At 36.5% G+C, this 21,727-nt stretch overlaps 1 protein-coding gene and 1 long non-coding RNA gene across 19 annotated transcripts in view; one reads left to right on the top strand and one right to left on the bottom strand.

Moving 5' to 3' along the window:
• LOC105473335 (KRR1 small subunit processome component homolog) overlaps nt 1-21,727 on the bottom strand; it is a 443,099-nt gene that overhangs the window by 110,576 nt on the left and 310,796 nt on the right. For all 17 annotated transcript variants that reach the window (XM_071071409.1, XM_071071427.1, XM_071071414.1 and 14 more), the window contains one exon: nt 18,608-18,755. The gene's annotated coding sequence lies outside the window, so the exon portion shown is untranslated. The remainder of the gene's footprint in view (nt 1-18,607; nt 18,756-21,727) is intronic.
• Nucleotides 1-21,727, top strand: part of LOC105473336 (uncharacterized) — a 126,290-nt gene that overhangs the window by 35,660 nt on the left and 68,903 nt on the right. The gene's annotated exons all lie outside the window — the stretch shown is intronic.

Below are 21,727 nucleotides of genomic sequence, written 5' to 3'. Positions count from 1 at the left end.
CTAGACATCCAAATACAAGAAGCTCAAAGAACATCTGGGAAATTAATTGCAAAAAGTCATTGCCCAGGCACATAGTCATCATGTTATCTAAAGTCAAGATGAAAAAAATAATCTTAAGAGCTATGAGGCCAAAGCATGAGGTAACCTATAAAGGAAAACCTATCAGATTAACAGCAGATTTCCCAACAGAAACCCTACAAGCTAGAAGGGATTAAGGTCCTACCTGTGGCCTCCTTAAACAAAACAATTATCAGCCAAAAATTTTGTATCCAGTGAAAGTAAGCTTTATAAATGAAGAAAAGATACAGTCTTTTTCAGACAAACACATGCTGAGAGAATTTGCCACTACCAAGCCAGCACTACAAGAACTGCTAGAAGGAGCTCTAAATCTTGAAACAAATCCTCAATATACACCAAAATACAATCTCCTTAAAGCATAAACCTCACAGGACCTATAAAACAATAACACAAGGGGGAAAAAATAAACCAAGTTATTCAGGCAACAAATAGCATGATGAATAGAATAGTTCCTCACATCTAAATACTAATGTTGAATGTAAATAACCTAAATGCTCCACTTAAAAAAATACAGAATGGCAGAATGGATTAAAATTTCACCAACCTAGTATCTGCTGTCTTCAAGAGATTCACCTGACACATAAGGACTCACATAAACTTAAGGTAAATGGATGGAAAAAGGTATTCCATGCAAATGGACATCAAAAGTGAGCAGGAAAAGCTATTTTTATATCAGACAAAACAGGCTTTAAAGCAACAGCAGCTAAAAAAGACAAAGAGTGATATTATATAATGATAAAAGGACTAGTCCAACAGGAAAATATCATAGTCCTAAATACATATGCCCCTAACACTGGAGCTCCCAAATTTCTAAAACAATTACTACTAGACCTAAGAGATGAGATAGACAGCAACATAATAATAGTGGGGGACTTTAATGCTCCACTGACAGCACTAGACAGGTCATCAAGACAGGAAGTCAACAAAGAAACAATGAACTTAAACTATAACAAATGGACTTAACAGATATTTACAGAAAATTCTACCCAAAAACTCAAAAATACACATTCTATTAATCAGTACATGGAACATTCTCCAAGATAGACCATATGATAGGCCACAAAACAAGTCTCAACAAATTTAAGAAAATCAAAATTACAGCAAGTACTCCCTCAGACCACCATGGAATATTATTGAAAATTAACTCCAAACAGAACCATCAAAACCAGGCAAATACATGGAAATTGAATAACTTGCTCCTAAATGATTTTTGGTTCAACAATGAAATCAAGATGGAAATTAAAATATTCTTTGAACTGAATAGTAATAGTGAGACAACCTATCAAAGCCTCTGGGATACAGCAAAAGTGGTGCTAAGAGGAAAGTTCATAGTATTAAGTGCCTACACCAAAAAATCTGAAAGAACACAAATAGACAATCTAAGATCACACCTTAAAAAAAGTAGAGAAACAAGGACAAACCAAAACCAAAACCAAACCCAAACTCAGCAGAAGAAAAGAAATAACCAAGATCAGAGCAGAACTAAATGAAACTGAAACAAACAAAAAAAACTATAGAAAAGATAAATGAAACAAAAGGCTGCTTCTTTGAAATGATAAATAAAATTAATAGACCATTAGTGAGACTAAGAAGAGAGAAGATCCAAATAAGCTCAATTAGAAACAAAATGGGAGCTACTACAACCGATACCACAAAAATGCAAGAGATCATTCAAGGCTACTGTGAACACCTTTACACACATAAACTAGAAAACCTACAGGAGGTGGATAAATTCTTGTAAATATACAACTCTCCTAGATTAAACCAGGAAGAAATAGAAACTCTGAAGAGACTAATAACAAGCAGGAAGATTGCAATGGTAATTTAAAAGTTACCAACAAAAAAATTCCAAGATCAGATGATTCACAGCTGAATTCTATCAGACATTCAAAGAAGAATTTGTACAATCCTATTGACACTATTCCAGAAGACAGAGAAAGAGGGAATACCCCCTAAATCTTTCTATGAAGCCAGTATCACTTTAATACCAAAACCAGGTGAGGACATAACAAAAAAAGAAAAATACAAACCAATGAATATAGATGCCAAAATCCTCAACAAAACACTTGCTGACCAAATCCAACAGCGTATTAAAAAGATAATCCACCATTATCAAGTGGGTTTCATACCAGGGATGCAGGGATAGTTTAACATATGCAAGTAAATAAATGTGATACACCACATAAACAGAATTAAAACCAAAAATCACATGATCATCTCAATAGATACAGAAAAAGCATTTGACAAAATCCAACATCACTTTATGATTAAAACCCTCAGTAAAATTTGCAAAGAAGGAACATACCCAAAAGCAATAAAAGACATCTGTGACAAATCCACAGCCAACATTATACTAAATGGGGAAAAGTTGAAAGCATTCCCTGATAACTGGAACACAACAAGGATGCCCATTTTCACCACTTCTATTCAACATAGTACTAGAAGTCCCAGCCAGAGCAATCAGACAAGAGAAAGAAATAAAGGACATCCAAATCAGTAAAGAGGAAGTCAAACTGTCACTGTTTGCTGATGACATGATTGTATACATAGAAAACCCTAAAGACTCATTCAGAAAGCTCCTAGAACTGGTAAATGAATTCAGCAGTTTCAGGATACAAAATCAATGTACATAAATCAGTAGGTCTGCTATATGCCAACAGCAACCAAGCTGAGAATCACATTAAGAACTCAATCCCTTTTACAATAGCTGCAAAAATAAATAAAATACTTAGGAATATACCTAACCAAGGAGGTGAAAGACCTCTTCAAGGAAAACTATGAAACACTGCAGAAATAAATCATAAGTGGAAATAAATCGAAACACATTCCATGCTCATGGACGGGCAGAGTCGATTTTGTAAAATGACTATACTGCCAAAAGCAATCTACAAATTAATGAAATTCGCATCAAAATACCATTGTCATTCTTCACAGAACTAGAAAAAACAATCCTAAAATTTATACGGAATCAAAAAAGCCCACATAGTCAAAGAAAGACTAAGCAAAAAGAACAAATCTGGAGGCATCACACTACTCAACTTCAAACTCTACTATAAGGCCATAGTCACCAAAACAACATGGTAGTGGTATAAAAACAGGCATAGAGACGAATAGAACATAATAGAGAACCCAGAAGTAAAGTCAAATATTTACAGTCAACTGATCTTCAACAAAGCAAACCAAAACATGAGGTGGAGAAAGGACATCCTATTCAACAAATGGTGCTGGGATAATTAGCAAGCCACATGTAGATGGATGAAACTGAATCCTTACCTCTCACCTTATACAAAAATCAACCCAAGATGGATCAAAGACTTAAATCTAAGACTCAAAACTATAAAAATTCTAGAAGATGGCATTGGAAAAATCCTTCTAGACATTGGCTTAGGCAAAGACTTTATGACCAAGAACCCAAAAGCAAATGTGACAAAAACAAAGATAAATAGCTGGGACTTGGTTAAACTAAAAAGCTCCTGCATGGCCAAAGAAACAATCAGCAGAATAAACAGACAACCCACAGAGTGGAAAAATCTTTGCAATCTACATATCCAACAAAGGACTAATATTCAGAATCTACAAGGAACTCAAACAAATTAGAAAAAAAAAAAACAATCCAATCAAAAAGTGGGCTAAGGACATGAACAGACAATTCTCAAAAGAAGATATACAAATGGTCAACAAACAGATTTAAAAAATGTTGAATGTCACTAATAATCAGGGAAATTCAAATCAAAACCACAATGTGATACCACCTTACTCCTGCAAGAATGGCCATAATCAAAAAATCAAAAATAATAGATGTTGGCATGGATGTGGTGAAAAGGGAACACTTTTACACTGCTGGTGAGAGTATAAACTAGTAAACCACTATGGAAAACAGTGTGGAGATTCATTAAAGAACTAAAAGTAGAATTACCATCTGATCCAGCAATTCCACCACTGGGTATCTACCCAGAGGAAAATAAGTCGTTCTACAAAAAAAAAGACACTGCACACCTATGTTTATAGCAGCACAATTTGCTATTGCAAAAATGTGGAACCTGCTCAAGTGCCCATCAATCAATGAGTATATAACGAAACTGTGATATATATATCAGTTAAATATATATATATAAAATATATAATGGAATATGGAATATATCATGGAGTGTGTGTGTGTGTATATATATATCTATATATATCTCATGGAATACTACTCAACGTTAAAAAGGAACAAAATAATGGCATTCACAGCAACCTGGAAGAAATTGGATACCATTATTCTAAGTGAAGCAACTCAGGAATGGAAAACCAAACATTATATACTCTCACTCGTAAGTGGGAGCTAAGCTATGAGGATGAAAAGGCATAAGAATGATATAATGGACTTTGGAGACTCAGGGGAAATAGTGGCAGGGGTATGAAGGATAAAGACTATACACTGGGTAAAATGTACACTGCCCGGGTGATGGGTGCACCAAAATCTCAGAAATCACCACTAAAGAACTTACTCATGTAATCAAACACCACCTGTTCCCCAGAAACCCATTGAAATATTAAATAATTCTACTATGAAGATATAGCCACACCAATGTTCATTGCAACACTATGCACAATAGCAAAGATATGGAAGCAACCTAAATGCCCATCAGTGATAGATGGATAAAGAAAATGCGGTGCATATGCAGCATGGAATACTATGCAGCCATAAAAAAGAATGAGATCATGTCTTTTGCGGGATCATAGATAGAGCAGGAGACTGTTTTTCTTAGCAAATTAACACAGGAACAGAAAACTAAATACTGCATATTCTCACTTATAAGTGGGCGCTAAATGATAAGAACTTATGAACTCAAAGAAGGAAATAACAGACACTAGGGTCTACTTGAGGGGGTTGAGTTGGAGGAAGGAGAGGACCTGAAAAGATAACTATTGGGTACTGGGCATAATAGCTGGGTAATGTAATAATACGTATAACAAAACCCAGTGACGTGGGTTTACCTGCATTAAAAAACCTTCACAAATCTAAATAAAAGTTACTCCCTAAAATAAAAGTGTACTCCCAAACCTAAAATAAAAGTTAATTTAAGAAAATGGGATGAAGCAAGAGCAAACAAATTCAAAAGCTAGCAGAAGACAAGAAATAATTAAGATAAGAGCAGAACCGAGGGAGAGAGAGACATGAAAAACCCTTTAAAAAATCAACGAATCCAGGACCTGGTTTTTCAAAGAGATCAACAAAATAGATGGACCACTAGCAAGACAAATAAAGAAGAAAAGAGAGAAGAATCAAATAGACGCAATAAAAAACGATACAGGGGATATCACCACTGATCCCACAGAAATACAAACTACCATCAGAGGATACTATAAACCCCTCTATGCAAATAAACTAGGAAATCTAGAAGAAATGGATAAATTCCTGGACACATACGCCCTCCCAAGACTAAAACAAGAAGTCGAATCCCTGAATACACCAATAACAAGTTCTGAAATTGAAACAGTAATTAAAAGCCTACCAACCAAAAAAAGTCCAGGACCAGACGGATTCACAGCTGAATTCTACCAGAGATACAAAGAAGAACTGGTACCATTCCTTCTGAAACTATTCCAAACAACAGAAAAAGAAGGAATCCTCCATAACTCATTTTATGAGGCCAGCATTATCCTGATACCAAAACCTGGCAGAGACACAACAAAAAAAGAAAATTTCAGACCAATATCCCTGATGAACATCGATGTGAAAATCCTCAATAAAATACTGGCAAACTGAATCCAGCAGCACATCAAAAAGCTTATCCAGCTTTGATCAAATTGGCTTCATCCCTGGGATGCAAAGCTGGTTCAACATATGCAAATCAATAAATGTAATCCATCACATAAACAGAACCAATGACAAAAACCACATAATTATCTCAATAGATGCAGAAAAGGCCTTTGACAAAATTCAACAGCCCTTCATGTTAAAACCTCTCAATAAACTAGGTATTGATGGGACATATCTCAAAATAATAAGAGCTATTTATGACAAACCCACTGCCAATATCATACTGAATGGGCAAAAACTAGAAGCATTCCCTTTGAAAACTGACACCAGACAAGGGTGCCCTCTCTCACCACTCCTATTCAACATAGCGTTGGAAGTTCTGGTCAGGGTAATCAGGCAGAAGAAAGAAATAAAGGGTATTCAATTAGGTAAAAAGGAAGTCAAATTGTCCCTGTTGGCAGATGACATGATTGTATATTTAAAAAACCCCAGCGTCTCAGCCCAAAATCTTCTTAAGCTGATAAGGAACTTCAGCAAAGTCACAGGATACAAAATCAATATGCAAAAATCACAAGCATTCCTATACACCAAAACCAGACAAACAGAGAGCCAAATCATGAGTGAACTCCCATTTACAATTGCTATAAAGAGAATAAAATAACTAGGAATATAACTTCCAAGGGATGTGAAGGACCTCTTCAAGGAGAACTACAAACCATTGCTCAAGGAAATAAGAGACAACACAAACAAATGGAAAAACATTCCATGCTCATGGATAGGAAGAATCAATATCGTCAAAATGGCCATACTGCCCAAAGCAATTTATAGATTTAATGCTATCCCGATCAAGCTACCATTGACTTTCTTCACAGAATTGGAAAAAACTACTTTAAATTTCATATGGAACAAAAAAAGAACTCACATAGCCAAGACAATCCTAAGCAGAAAGAACAAAGCTAGAGGCATCACGCTACCAGACTTCAAACTATACTACAAGGCTACAGTAACAAAAACATCATGGTACTGATACCAAAACAGATATATAGACAAATGGAACAGAACAGAGGCCTCAGAAATAACACCACACATCTACAACCATCTGATCTTTGGAAAGCCTGACAAAAATAAGCAATGGGGAAAGGATTCCCTATTTAATAAATGGTGTTGGGAAAACTGACTAGCCATATGCAGAAATTTGAAACTGGATCCCTTACTTACGCCTTATACAAAAATTAACTCAAGATGGATTAAAGACTTAAGCGTAAAAACTAAAACCATAAAAACCCTAGAAGAAAAACCTAGGCAATACCATTCAGGCCATTGGCATGGGCAAAGACTTCATGATGAAAACACCAAAAGCAATGACAACAAAAGCCAATTTAGATAAATGGGACATAATTAAACTCAAGAGCTTCTGCACAGCGAGAGAAACTATCATCAGAGTGAACAGGTAACCTACAGAATGGGAGAAAATTTTTGCAATCTATCCATCTGACAAAGGGCTGATATCCAGAATCTACAAGGAACTTAAGCAAATTTACAAGAAACAAACAACCCCATCAAAAAGTGGGCAAAGGATATGAACAGACACTTCTCAAAAGAAGACATTTATGCAGCCAACAAACATATGAAAAAATGCTCATCATCACTGGTTGTTACAGAAATGCAAATCAAAACCACAATGAGACACCATCTCACGCCAGTTAGAATGGCAATCATTAAAAAGTCAGGAAACCACAGATGCTGGAGAAGATGTAGAGAAATAGGAACGTTTTTACACTGTTGGTGGGAGTGTAAATTAGTTCAACCATTGCGGAAGACAGTGTGGTGATTCTTCAAGGACCTAGAACTAGAAATACCATTTGACCCAGCAATCCCACTACTGGGTACATACCCAAAGATTATAAATCATTCTACTATAAAGACACATGCATAAAATAAAAATAAAAAAAAGACATATGCACACATATGTTTATAGGGGCACTGTTCACAATAGCAAAGACTTGGAACCAACCCAAATGCCCATCAATGATAGACTGGATAAAGAAAATGTGGAACATATACACCATGTAATACTATGCAGACATAAAAAAGGATGAGTTCATGTCCTTTGCAGGGACCTGGATGATGCTGGAAACCATCATTCTCAGCAAACTAATGCAAGAACTGAAAACCAAACACTGCATGTTCTCACTCATATGTGGGAGTTGAACAATGAGAACACATGGATACAGGGAGGTGAATATCACACACTGGGGCCTGAGAGGGAGTGGGGACTAGGGGAGGGATAGCATTAAAAGTGATACCTAACATAGATGACGAGATGATGGATGCAGCAAACCACCATGGCATGTGAATACCTATGTTACAAACATGCACATTCTGCACATGTACCCTAGAACTTAAAGTATAATTTAAAAAAAAATGTGATATACATACATGGTAAAAAAATGTGATATACATATATGGTGGACTATTATACAGACATTAAAAAAAGAATGAAATCCTATCATTTGCAACAAAATGGATGGAACTGGAGTTCATTATGTTAGGTGAAATAAGCCAGGCACAGAAAGACAAGCTTTTGCATGTTCTCACTTATCTGTGGGAGCTCACAATTAAAACAATTGAACTCACAGAGATAGGAAGTAGAACTATAGCTACCAGAGGCTGGGAAGGGTAGTTGTTGTGGAGAGTGAGGGAAGGAAGGGGGAAGTGGGGATAGCTAATGGGTATGAAAGTATAGTTAGAGAGAATGAATAAGATCTAGTATTTGATTGTCCAACAGGGTGACTACAGTCAACAATAATTATACATTTTTAAATAACTAAAAGAGTATAATTGGATTCTTTGTAACACAAAGAAAAGATAAATGCTTAAGGTGATGGATACTTGATGTACCCTGATTGTGCGATTATTACACACTGTATGCCTGTATCAGAATATCTCATATGCCCCTTAAATACATACACTTACTATGAACCTATAAAAACTTAAAATAAAATTTTTTTTAAGAAAAATGAAAAAGTCAACTTCCTTGGAATAAGATGTTCAAGACTTCCTTGCAGAAAACTACAAAACTTAATTGAGATAAATGTAGAATGGCAAAAAGGGAGAGAGATACATTGTGTATGAATGCAACTTCCAACATTGCAAAGATATATTTTCTCCAATCAAAATAACAGGACTTTTTTTGGAACGTGGCAAGTTGATTCTAAAATTGTAATGAAAATGGCAGTGGACCAAAAACCATCAATATACTCTTGAAGAAGAGAAACAAGGTAGGATGACTTGCTATACTGCATATCAAGGCTTATTTGAAAGCTACAGTAAATAAGAAAAAAGTAGACAACTGTATGAACAGAATATAATAGAAAAGAAAAAGACCCTTGTTTGTATAGAAACTTGATACACAATACAGTAACCACTAAACAACAGTGGGGAAAATTCAGTATTTTGAATAAATGATTCTGGGCAAATTGAACATCCATTTGGAAACAGAATAGAATCTTGATTACCTGCCTCCTACCCTACACAAAAGTCCATTCCAAGTAGAACTTAGATATAAATATGACAGACAGAACAATAAACTTTCTAGAGAAAAACATAATAGAATATTTTCATCATCTAGGCTAACCTTAAACAGGAAACAAAAACCAGTTTCTAATCACGTATGAAAGGATGAAAAATTTGGATTACAGTTAGATGGATAACTTGTTTTCATCAAGACACTTTAAGAACATGGAAATTGGAGATGACATTTGCAAAACATACAACTAACAAAGAGGTTGAATCCAAAGTATGTTTTTAAAAAAAAACTCTTCAAATCAATAAGAAAAAGAACAGGCAACACCATAGAAAACTGGGCAAAGACTTAAACAGGCATTTCAGAGAAAAAGATATCTAAATGGCCCATAAACAGACAAAGAAAGGCTCAACTTTATCAGTCATTAAGGAAATATAATTAGTATCGCATTGTGATACCATATAAAACCACCCAAATGTAATACTAATATTGAAAATACCAGGTGTTTGCAAGGACATGAAACAATGGGAACTCTAATAACACTGCTGACAGGAGTATAAATTGGTACAACCACTTTGGAAGACTATTTGCCATTGTCTACTACATTTAAAAATATGCAAAAACCATCAATTCACTACTTCCACTCCTAGATATATGCCCAATATAAATGCATACATGCATGTAGCCAAAGGTGTATACAAGAAAGGTCGTAGCAATATTACTGGCAATAGGCAAAAATTACAAACATCTCCAATGTTCATCTACAATAGAATGGATAAATGTGGTCTATTCATGATATTGAATAGTATATAGCTGTAAAAATGAATTAATCCCAGCTATACACAACAGTAATGATGAATCTCACAAATATAATGTTGAGCAAAAGAAGCTATACACAGAAAAATACATACTGCAGGCATTTATTTCACTTTTTAAAAGAGGCAAAATCAAATTATAGTGCTTAGAAACGCATTCTTAGGTAGAAAACTATAAAGAAAATCAAAGAAGTAATTAGCGTAGTTGTTAGCATATTGACTATTTTTGAATTGGTAGTGATTGGAAAGCTGCAAGGGGGGCTTCTAGGACATAAGAAATGCACACATTCATGTGGTAGGTGACAATCACATGAGTTTTCTCTGTAATCACTGAGCTATATATTTTAAAATTTTGTCTACTTTTCTTCCTACATTATTTCACAGTGGAGAAAAGTTAAAAAAAAAAAAAAGCAGATGAAAGAGTCTGTCAATTCATGTTAAAGTGCTGCAAAAAGATCAAATGGAATGAGAAAAAAAATGAAAGCTTTAACATTTGATAGTTACAGGTAATGTGCAGCCTTTAGAAGTTTCAGGGAAGTCATCGAGAAAAGCAGTTGAAGAGTCAGCAGTCAAGAATTAAAGATAAGCAGATAACAGGAAACAGAGACAGTAAGTCCCACCTACTCCACTTTGGAGGGAAGGAAAGAAAAAGGCACAATGATAGCAAGGAAGGATGATGCTACTATTTTATTTTTTGGTGTGTTTCTGTTAAGACTGAAAGGATTTGTGAGTACCTTAGTGGACAAAGGAAAATGAAGCAGCAGAAAGGGAAACTATAAATAATATAACAGAGATGTGATGATTATTGGATCAACACCCTCTACACCGTGGCCTCCAAACTTTTTCACCGTTTTATATCTCCTCCTGACCTTTGTCCCAACATTTCGCAGAGCATGTGGGAAAACAAGTCAAAATAAGAGAAATCAGAGAAAGCTACATGCTCCATTGTCCATCACCAGTTCCCCAGCCAGGAGTAGATTGGAGTGAAGAGAAAGGGAGGTTTTGCACTGAATGAAGGATTAACATTCTGAAATAAATTGTCCTAGAGTCTGAAAGTCTTGAAAATGGTTTTTTTTTTTTTTTTTTTTTAATGCCTGAAATTGCCCTAAGAAGCAGTGAGATTCATTGGTGGTAAGGTAGAGGGAAGGATGAGGCCAAGGTTCAACCAAACGTAAAGACAATTAGGCAAAAGGAACAAACTTCAGTGATCTGTTGCACAGAATAACTATAATAAATAATAATGCACTACATATTTCAAAATTGCTCAGAGAGTAGACTTTAAATGTTTTCACCACAAACAAATGGTAAGTATGGGAGGTGATGGATCTGTTAATTCACAAAGTAAACATAGATCAAAATATCACTTTGTACCCCATATAATATACACAATTATTATTTGTCAATTAAAAATAACATTTAGAAAAAACCTTGAAGACAATAGTGAGAGAGAAATAAAGCTGGTTAGTGATTTCCCCTATAGTGGATGCTGTGGTTTTCCACCTAGTCTCTCTCCTGACCTTTTCAGGGCTGAAGCTCTCATTTCTCCGGTATTGTGGGTGTTGGCAGCTGCCTGCTCTTAGCTTTCTCAGGGTTGCCTGAAGCCAAAGACAACCACCCTTCTGAGGTCATACTTCCTTCCTGTGTCCCATGACTGGCCCATGTAGAGCACTGTGAAGGGCCCACCTGATTCCAGAGCTCCCTATGGAATGAAATGAGGCCTTGGCTGTGACTGCCATTCAGCTTATCCTTTCACCCCAGGATTTCTCAAATTCAGCACTATTGACATTTTGAGCTGGATGATTCTTTGTTGTGGTGGCCACTCTGTATATTACAGGGTATTTAGCAGTGTCCTTGGCCTCTATCCACTAGATGCCAGTATGTCTCCAGATGTTGCTAGATATATCCTGGGGTTCCAAATCTTCCCAGTTGAGAACCATGATGCAATCCTGCCCTTTTGACAGTACCCCCTGAGGCGCTGCTCCTAAGAGCATTCCCCAATAAACTTCCTGCATACAAATCACCAGGTCTGTAGCACACCAATAAATTCAGTTCACTCAATAAACACGTGTTTATTAGTAAGTTATACCTGTACTACTGTAATTATATCATAAACACTATAGAGCATAAACAAAGAACAATTTAAGGTGAGATAAAAAATAAACATAATTTATAGTTCTAGCATTTTCCCCTACTCCTCAAAAGAATGTTTACTAGCACCTTCTAGGGAGCCTAAACCCTACATTGGAGACCAGTACCCTGGGAGCTAGGCGGCATCAGCAAAAAGAATGTAGGTGGAGTATTCAGCCTTACTAACACTGAGTTAGGGGAAAACAGGGAGGATACTTTAAATAAAGGTATTAGGGGTGATATGGTGATGGGTGGCAAGATGGAAAAAGTCTTTTAGTTTATATCCAGATGGCATTGATCACTTTAGTAGGTATTAGATAAAAGGGACTTGTAGCTAAATAAAGGTCATGTCTTACAGTGCCTACAAATTACCTACTTAAATTCCTATGAAAACAAAAGTAAAATGAAAGTTTAAAAGGTAGCAAGGGCAATGAGAAGTAAGGATAAGAAAGACCATGAATCAAAAGTTCAGAGGGAATTGCTTTTAATTGTATCATTATTGTTAGGCCAGGCGCAGTGACTCGCGCCTCTAATCCCAGCACTTTGGGAGGCTGAGACATGCGGATCAATTGGGCCCAGGAGTTTGATACCAGAGTGGGCAACGTGGTGAAACCCTGTCTCTACAAAATATACAAAAATTAGATTGGTGTGGTAGTATATACCTGTAGTACCAGCTACTTGGGAGGCTGAGGTGTGAGGTTCACCTGAGCCTGGGGAGTGAGAGGCTGCAGTGAGCCATGATCGTGCCACTGCACTCCAGCCTGGGTGACAAGAGACTCTGTCTCAAAATAAACAAAAAAGTGCCATTATTAGATTATAGATAAATTCTTGAACTTCCTATACATTCTTTTACCTCTAAATTTAAAATTAGGTCATCACACCCTTTTATGAGCTTATTAAAATAATACCATACCATTAGAAATAAATAGAAATTTTTAGAGAGTCACACAGAAATTGACGGATAATTGTAGTAAGATACTTCATTCCATTATCAGTTCATTTTAGACGAAGTAGTAAAAATAAATGAGATACAGGCTTTGAATAATGTAAGTAATAATGCTGAAAACATGCTTTTTCCCATTTACATTTAAGGCCTAAGTTTCTAACCACTCTTGGAGCAATCCTCAGCTTTTCCTGAAAGTGAGAGAGTTTCAGGGTAATAATCCATGTATCCTCAGGACCAAGTCCCTCATAGATGGAGCTACAGAGGCCAGGCATGCTGGCTCACACCTGTAATCCTGGCACTTTGGGAGGCTGAGGCAGGCAGATCACGAGGTCAAGAGATCAAGACCATCCTGGCCAACATGGTGAAACCCCATCTCTACTAAAAATACAAAAATTGGTTGGCATGGTGGTGCATGCCTGTAATCCCAGCTACTTCGGAGGCTGAGGCAGGAGAATGGCGTGAACCCAGGAGGCAGAGCTTGCTGTGAGCCGAGATTGCGCCACTGCACTCCGGCATGGGCGACAGAGACTTCGTCAAAAAAAACCAAAAAATCCAACTGCACTATTAGCTACAAATTCAAATTAAAACCACAATTAGATGCCAGTTTTGCTACTCAAATTTGCCATTATTTTGTGGGTATAGTGCATTGAAGACTGGTAAGGAAACAAATTGTTACAACTTTTACAGAGAGCAATAGGAGAAATCTGGCAAGATGTATCAAAAGCCCTTTAAAATGTATATTTTAAATAGTTATTCTACTTATAGAAATGTATTTTTAGCAAATAATCAGAAATGTGGGCAAATGGGGATGCCTATTACAATATGATTAAAAATAAGAATCAATTAAAATTATTCATATGTGGGAAAATTATTAAATATATCCTAATATATTCATTCAAAAGAGTGGTTTGCACCATATAAATAATATAAATAATTGAAATAATTCAAAGAATATTTAGCCATACAAAAAAGATGATACGATATTATGTATGCATAGAATACAAAACTAGAGATGAAACATAACCCCACTTTTGTGGAAAACACTGAAGATTAAGACGTTAAAGACATCAAAACATTGACAGAGATTGATATGGTTTGGCTGTGCCCCCCCGCAAATCTCATCTTAAATTGTAGTTCCCACAATCCCCACGTGTTGTGGGAGGGACCTGGTGGGAGGTAATTTAATCACAGGTGCAGTTACCCTCATGCTGTTCTCGTGATAGTAAGTGAGCTCTCATGAGATCTGATGGTTTTATAAGGCATTCTTCCCCATTTTGCTCAGCACTTCTTCTTGCTGCTGCCATGTGAAGAAAGATATGCTTGCTTCCCCTTCCACAATGATTGTAAGTTTCCTGCGGCCTCTCCAGCCCTGCGGAACTGTGAATCAATTATGCCTCTTCCTTTATAAATTACCCAGTCTCAGGTATGTCTTTACTAGCAGCACGAGAACAGACTAATACAGAGGTTATTTTTATGTCGCTAAGAACATATGCGATTTTTTTATTCCTTTGTTTTCCCCAAGTTTTCTGCGAGTATATATCACTTTATAACCAGAAGAAAAACAATAGTCTTTTTACAGATCTGATGAACTTATCTATGGTGTAAGGGTTACAACTAGAGTAGGGGTTAAATAGAACAAAAGGAAAAACTTTGACTTATCACTTTAGGAAACATTGCAAGAAAATTAAGAATACGTAAAAAAAACCCACAAACTATTTGGAGCTGGATAGACATAGATTTTTTTTCTTAAATAAAAAAATTATTATTTTTTAAATTCAGTCTTACTCTGTCACCCAGGTTGGAGTACAGTGGGGTGATTATGGCTCACTGGAGCCTTGACCTCCCCAGGCTCAAGCAAGCCTCTCACCTTAGCCTTCCCAGTAGCTGGGACCACAGGCAAGCACCACCACACCCAGCTAATTTTTGTACTTTATTTTTTTTAGAGTTAGGATTTTGCCATGTTGTCCAGCCTGGTCTCGAACTCCTGGGCTCAAGTGATTCACCTGCCTCAGCTTCCCACAGTGCTGGGATTACAGGCATGAGCTACTGCACCCGGCCTAGACATAGATTTCAGTCTTGATTTAACTACCTATAAAATATGTCATATTTGGAGCTTTCTTATCTACAGGCTAAATACCCTTCTTTGCAAGACTCTTGTCTGAAATTGAGTTTACATAGTTAATGCGCCTGGCATGATGTCTAATATAGAGTAGATTTTCCATAAAAGTTTCATCATGTCCCCTTACTGATACCTAGATCTTATCTTTTGATTGCTCAGCCTTAATCTTTTGCCTAAGATCAAGTTAATGTTGCCAGTATTTCCACTATGATCAATTAAAACTTGGTTCCATAAGGCCTCCTCCATATAAGGTAAATTTAAAATGACATTTGGCACAGCTGAATACAAAAATACATCTCCATAATTAATAAAGACAGGAAATAATTTGCTCAAAGAGGACTGAAAAAAATGTTACTTGAATTGACAATTATTTGACTGATCTTACAAATCATTTCATTTAGAAGTTGTACATGGAGATGACTAAAGTGAGTCAATTTATTAATTCGATAATATCCTAGTTATCCATTTTCTTCCCTATCAGGAGTTTGTAAAGGACAAAAATTTCCATGTTGCCGTGAAAGGCAAAATTAGAACACTTCTCATTGAACTATTACATAAACTGTTCCTGCATGCTCTAATTTTATTTAAAATTAGAAATAGCTTCAGAGGTATTAATAGAATCAATAAATAGTGATATGTAATCAATATTTGATGTTGATAATTTTTTATTTGATGTTGATTATAAAGAACTTAAGGGAACACCAGGCACCATGTTTCCAAAATATCTGGCTTGTTTAAATATACATAAAACAGAGCTATACACTAGTATATAAATAGTCTGGATTAAGACAACTGTACAATGACTTTGCACTGGCCTATATTTTTATGATCTCAAGCAAACATTCTTTGTCATGAGTCCTTGAATAAACGAAGAAAATATCTCAGTGTAAAGAAAATGAATTTTGCTTTTTTTGGGTATAATATTTTATTTCTCTCTATCACAAAGCTGAAAAATTGAGCAGTGATGCTTATCAGCTTATTCTTTTCAGCTGAATGGAAAGGAAAATCACACAAAATTGAACACAGAAACTGCCTTGACCTTCTCAATTGCTTGAAAATGGAAATGTTTATTCAAGCATTTACATGGTGGCCCTGGCTCATGGTGCCTTTGATTAATATAAACTGTTTTTCTAAGATAAGCAGCTCAAGGCATATGCTTTCTTCACTTCGTCTCTGCTGAACTTCTCCATCTAGCACAACTTAGAGGCCCTGAAAAAATATCCTTTGTTTGTCCTTTCTCACCTGGACTCCTGTAACAGGAACCCAACAGATCTGCAGGCTTGCACTCTGGTCATTTTATGATTCATTCTCCACAGAGCTCGGGAGCCATCTTTATAAAATGCAAATCAGCTTCTCTTCCTTCCTTAGTTAAAACACTCAAATGGCAACCAATTGTAATTAATATAAAATCTGAACCTCTTCCACATCTGACTTCATCTGGCACTATTAACCCTTTCCTCACTGGGCTGTAACTATACTCTCCTTTTTACTGTTGTTCAATCACACCAAGTTCATTCCCACTGCAAGAACTTGGCCTTGCTATTCTCTCTGCCAGGAATGCCTTGCTCCTAGACTTTAACACATCTGCCTTCTTTTTTGCATTCAGGTCTTGGCTCAAATATCTTTTCAGAGAGATCTTCTAACTTTCTAATCCAACGTGGAACACCCCTGCTCCCTGTTACTTTCTGTAGGCCTGTCGTTGTTTCCATACCACTTATTACCAGCTGGCATTATTTTATTCATTTATTTTCTTGTTTATTGTTTTCTACTCTTCACTAAAAATTTCATCTGCATAAAGGCAAATATCCTGTTGATTGTGTTCACTGCAGTATTCTTGACATCTAGGATAGTGACTAACACATACTGTTTGGTTTGTAAATATTTTTTATATAAACATTCATCTGTGCAACTAATCAACTGAAGTTTTCTTATTTACAAGCAACAGAAACTAACTCCAGTGAATTGGAGCGGAAAAGTACCTATTGAAAAGCATGTTTAATTCTATGTGTCAACTTGATTGGGTTACTGAGTGCCAAGATATTGGGCCAAACATTATTCTGCGTATTTCTGTAATTGTGGTTTTGGATGAGGTTAACATTTAAATTGGTAGACTGAGTAAAACAGATTGCTCCCCCTCAATTTCTATGGGCAACCATTCAATTGGTTGATGAAAGGTCTGAATAGAATGAAAGGCTGACCTCCCTGGAGTAAGATAAAATTCTGCTTTCCTGACTGCATTTGAACTGGATATTGGCTTTTTTCCTTTTTTTGAAACTTGAACTGAAATATTGGTTCTTCCTGGGTCCCCAGCCTGCCAGGCTTCAGACTGGAACTATATCATGGGATCTCCCAGGTCTCCAGCTTGTCCACTTGCCCTGCAGATCTTGAGACTTTACAGACTCCGTAGTCATGTAAGCCAATGCCCTATGCCAAATATTGAATCTCTTTATATATGCAGGTCCTATTGGTTATTTCTCTGTAGAATCCTAACTAAAACAGAAGAATATCAGGTGGCTCACAGAATAGCCAGAATAACTAGAGAAAGAGCCTTGGAAAATGGGGAGGAACAAAGCCCTTAGAAGGCCAGAACCACAACTGAAATGACACAGAGGAAAAGTCTGGCTAGAACAATGCTGCCTTTAGCCCTGCTAGTTGTGGCCACCAGACACCCTACTACTGTTGCCACCACCATAGCTGTTGCTGGATGCTGGTGCTCTCACCACTAGACTGAACTCTCACTGTCCTTGCTTCTTTATTTCCTTTTCTCTATGCTTAAGTTTCCTGCAGCAACAATCTTGGCCACATGTCCACAACCCTACTTGAGGTTAAATTATTTAAAAAAAAAAAAAAAAAAAAAAAAGCTTCTGGCCTTTGAGGCTTTTGTAATAAAAAATAGGTCTTGTCACTATAAAATCATAAAATGTGAAAAGCAAATCAATGCTTTATATATTTTATCATTAGCTATGACCTAGAAATACATTGATCTTGCTATGCTCATCACAGATCTTTTCATTTATTCAACAATCATATATTAAATATCTTATAATTTAACATATAGTTAAATATCTTATAATCTATGATATTTCCTGAGTTAATCAATAGTTACAGAAACATAACCACAATCTCAAGATTGGCTAAAATTAGCCCCATAAAATATGAAGAGCTCTATAAAATCCTAATGATCTCTGTAAAATCCTATAGATGCCTAGGTATCTATAGGCAGCTTTGAAAGGCTGATAAAAAGACTTACCTCCACTTCAGGGCCAAGAATTTGTAATCAAGTAGATCTCCTGTATGAGTTCCTCTTCACAGCAGAGATAGATTTGGACCCTAGACCCAGATGTTGCATTCCCTCACTAAACGACTATGGACAGGTCTCTAAGTCTTGGTTTCTTTACCTGTAAAATGAGAATAATAACCAAGTTATTATTATTAATAGAGCCCTCTATTACTTCCTCACCAAGTTTTTCTGAGGATCATATAGGATAATTCATGAATAGGTCTCAAATGAAAGGTATGCAAAATACATATAAAATATCAATAGTATTGTTATGTAAGTAGTAAGACCCTATTGCAATTGAAAGCCACATCCATTCTAATCACAAGAGCTACTCTCTTAGTTTTGTGCTGCTGTAACAAAAATACTTGAGATTGGCTAATTTGTGAAAAACAGGCATTTATTTTCACAGTGCAGGAAGCTAGGAAGTCCAAGATCAAGGTGTCAACAGGTTTGGTCATCTGGTGAGCACTGCTCTCTCTTTCCAAGATGGCACCTGGTGCTGCATCCTTCAAGGGGAGGAATGTGTTGTCCTCACATGGTAGAAGGCAGAAGGGTGAGGGAGCCAAAGCATTAATGACGCCTCTTTTATAAGGGCCTTAATCCCATTCACAAGAGAAGGAACCCTCGTTGACCTAATCACCTCTTAAAGGCCCCTTAACACCATTATATTGGCCATTATGTTTCAACACCCAAATTTTGGAGGGGACACATCCAGACAACAGCTGCTACTATTTGTTTATTTCTTTCCCAGTTCCCTAAACATGCATAGCTCCTCATTCTCTCATTGTGTCTTCTCCTGCCAACTTGACTAAGTAAAGTATCTCTTAGCTTCTGAATCCTCTCCTTTTCTCTTGGCTGGCTGCTTCACATTGGAGAGACCTCAGCTAAACTAGTTGATCTCCCTCCATGGGGGAAGAAGGATTTATTTGATAGATGACTTTGAGGTAGGAAAGTGACCCTGTTTAGACTGACAGATACTAATAAGTCATTTTTGCCCTACATGTCATGTTGGCAATTTTTTCCTATTACTTGACTAATCTTCCATAGAAAAATAAAATTCTCATTATAATATATATTACCTATAAGTATTATCTTAATTATTGTAAAATCTCAGGTCTGGAGATTTGATTAGTTTGTGTGCTATGGCTGGCTACTTAACACAGAGTATTTTACATATATTAATTCTAGGCAAATTTCCCTTTATGATATTTTAGCAACTCAACCTTTAGTCACAACCAAAGAATTATAAATTTTCCACTTGTGAACACTTCAAAATATGTATTCATTTTAACTTGCTAACATGGTAAAACATGGAAAATGTGATCTATAAAGAATAAACAGAAGTCACGGTGCTCACAACACAATAGAAGCACAGTGGGTAGATTTCTATTTAAGGGCTCAGCTCAACAAGGAATAGAAAAAAAGAAAACAAATGTTTCTGCCCTGCTAAGAGAAGCCTTGCCTTTGTGTGCTATTTCCTGGCAGATGAAAAGGCAGAGAAGCTCCAGCTTGTACTGCTCTCTTAGGATTTGAAGGAACAGAAGAAAAGCAAACACTTCTCTGCTTCTAAGAATGACGTTTAGGCAAAAATAGTCCATCTTTTCTTTTTGTTTCTTCTCCTTCCTTTATTATTAAATGAAAAAGACTAATGGTAAGGTGAAAATCCTTTTTGAAATTATTTTTGTGTTAAAAATTTAATCGTTTTTTGAAAATTATAGCAGAGCTTATTTTGTTTCCCTCCTTCAAATTGTCTCATGTGATATTCAGTTGTTAATTCTTGAGCAACTTTTGATTCTTTGGTGGTGCAATCTAAATTGAAGACCACCAGTTTATTCAAATGACATATTATTCCAGCCACTATAAGGAGTACCCTCGGTCAATACTGATTATAAATGATTTCCCTATGCAAACTAACTCCTTCTCTCAAAGCCTCTTTCCTAGGACTTCAACTCATCTTATATGCTATTATGATCTGAGTGTTTGTGATCCCTATCCCCCCAAATTTTTATGCTGAAATTCTAACCCACAAGTGATGAGATTAAGAGGTAGAACCTTTGTGAAGTGATTAGATCAGGAGGATGGAACACTCATGGACCAAATTAGTGCCCTTATAAAAAAGGTCCAAGGTGGATCACCTGAGGTCAGGAGTTCAAGACCAGACTGGCCAACATGGTGAAACCCCGTCTTTACTAAAAATACAAAAATTAGCTGGGCATGATGGTGGGTGTCTGTAATCCCAGCTACTCAGGAGGCTGATGCAGGAGAATCACTTGAACTTGGGAGGCGGAGGTTGCAGTGAGCCAAGATCATGCCATTGCACTCCAGCCTGGGTGACAAGAGCAAGACTCCATCTCAAAAAAAAAAAAAAAAAAAAAAAAAAAAATGGCTCAAGAGAGACCCTTGGTACTTTCCACCATGTGAGGACACAGGGAGAAGGTGTCATCTATAAACTAGAAGCGGGTCCTCACCAGACACCAAATCTCCCCATGCCTTCACCTTCATCTTGGGCTTCCCAAACTCCAGAACTGTGAGAAATAAAGGTCTACTTTCTATAAGCCACCTAGTTGATAGTATTTTGTTACAGCAGCCCAAACAGACCAAGGCATATACCCACTTCAATGATATGCCACGATGGTAGCCAATGCTAGTACAGACTTAAGGCTTAATAAAAATATTGTCATGTCACAATTCTGACCTCAGTAATAGTACCAGGCTCCTGGATCCATTGGTAGGGTAATTTGAGACACTCAAATGGATGGCTAAAGTTATGTGAAAATGCTCAGTCCCAATCCACGCTGAGTCAAGGGCTTCCACTACCACCTCTGTCTCATGAAAACTATTTCAAAGAGCAGTGCATGTGCAAGAACCATTTTCTCACTCAATCAAAAAACCATCACCAAAATAATATCTGGCTAACTGCATTCAACATCTTCATCCTCTAACATAAAGTGTAAGATGATAATATTTTTATTAGTGTGACATGATAATATTTTTATTAAACCCTAGCACACTAATACAGGTCCCCATTGCTAAAATCCTTTATTTTTGTATCTTCCTGCCTTTGGGGGTGAGATACTGAGTTGAATTATC

The sequence above is a fragment of the Macaca nemestrina genome, chromosome 10 (genome assembly GCF_043159975.1).
Source record: "Macaca nemestrina isolate mMacNem1 chromosome 10, mMacNem.hap1, whole genome shotgun sequence".
NCBI lineage: Eukaryota > Metazoa > Chordata > Mammalia > Primates > Cercopithecidae > Macaca > Macaca nemestrina.
The sequence above is the reverse complement of the archived record's forward strand: the minus strand, read 5'-3'. Positions and strand labels throughout refer to the sequence as shown.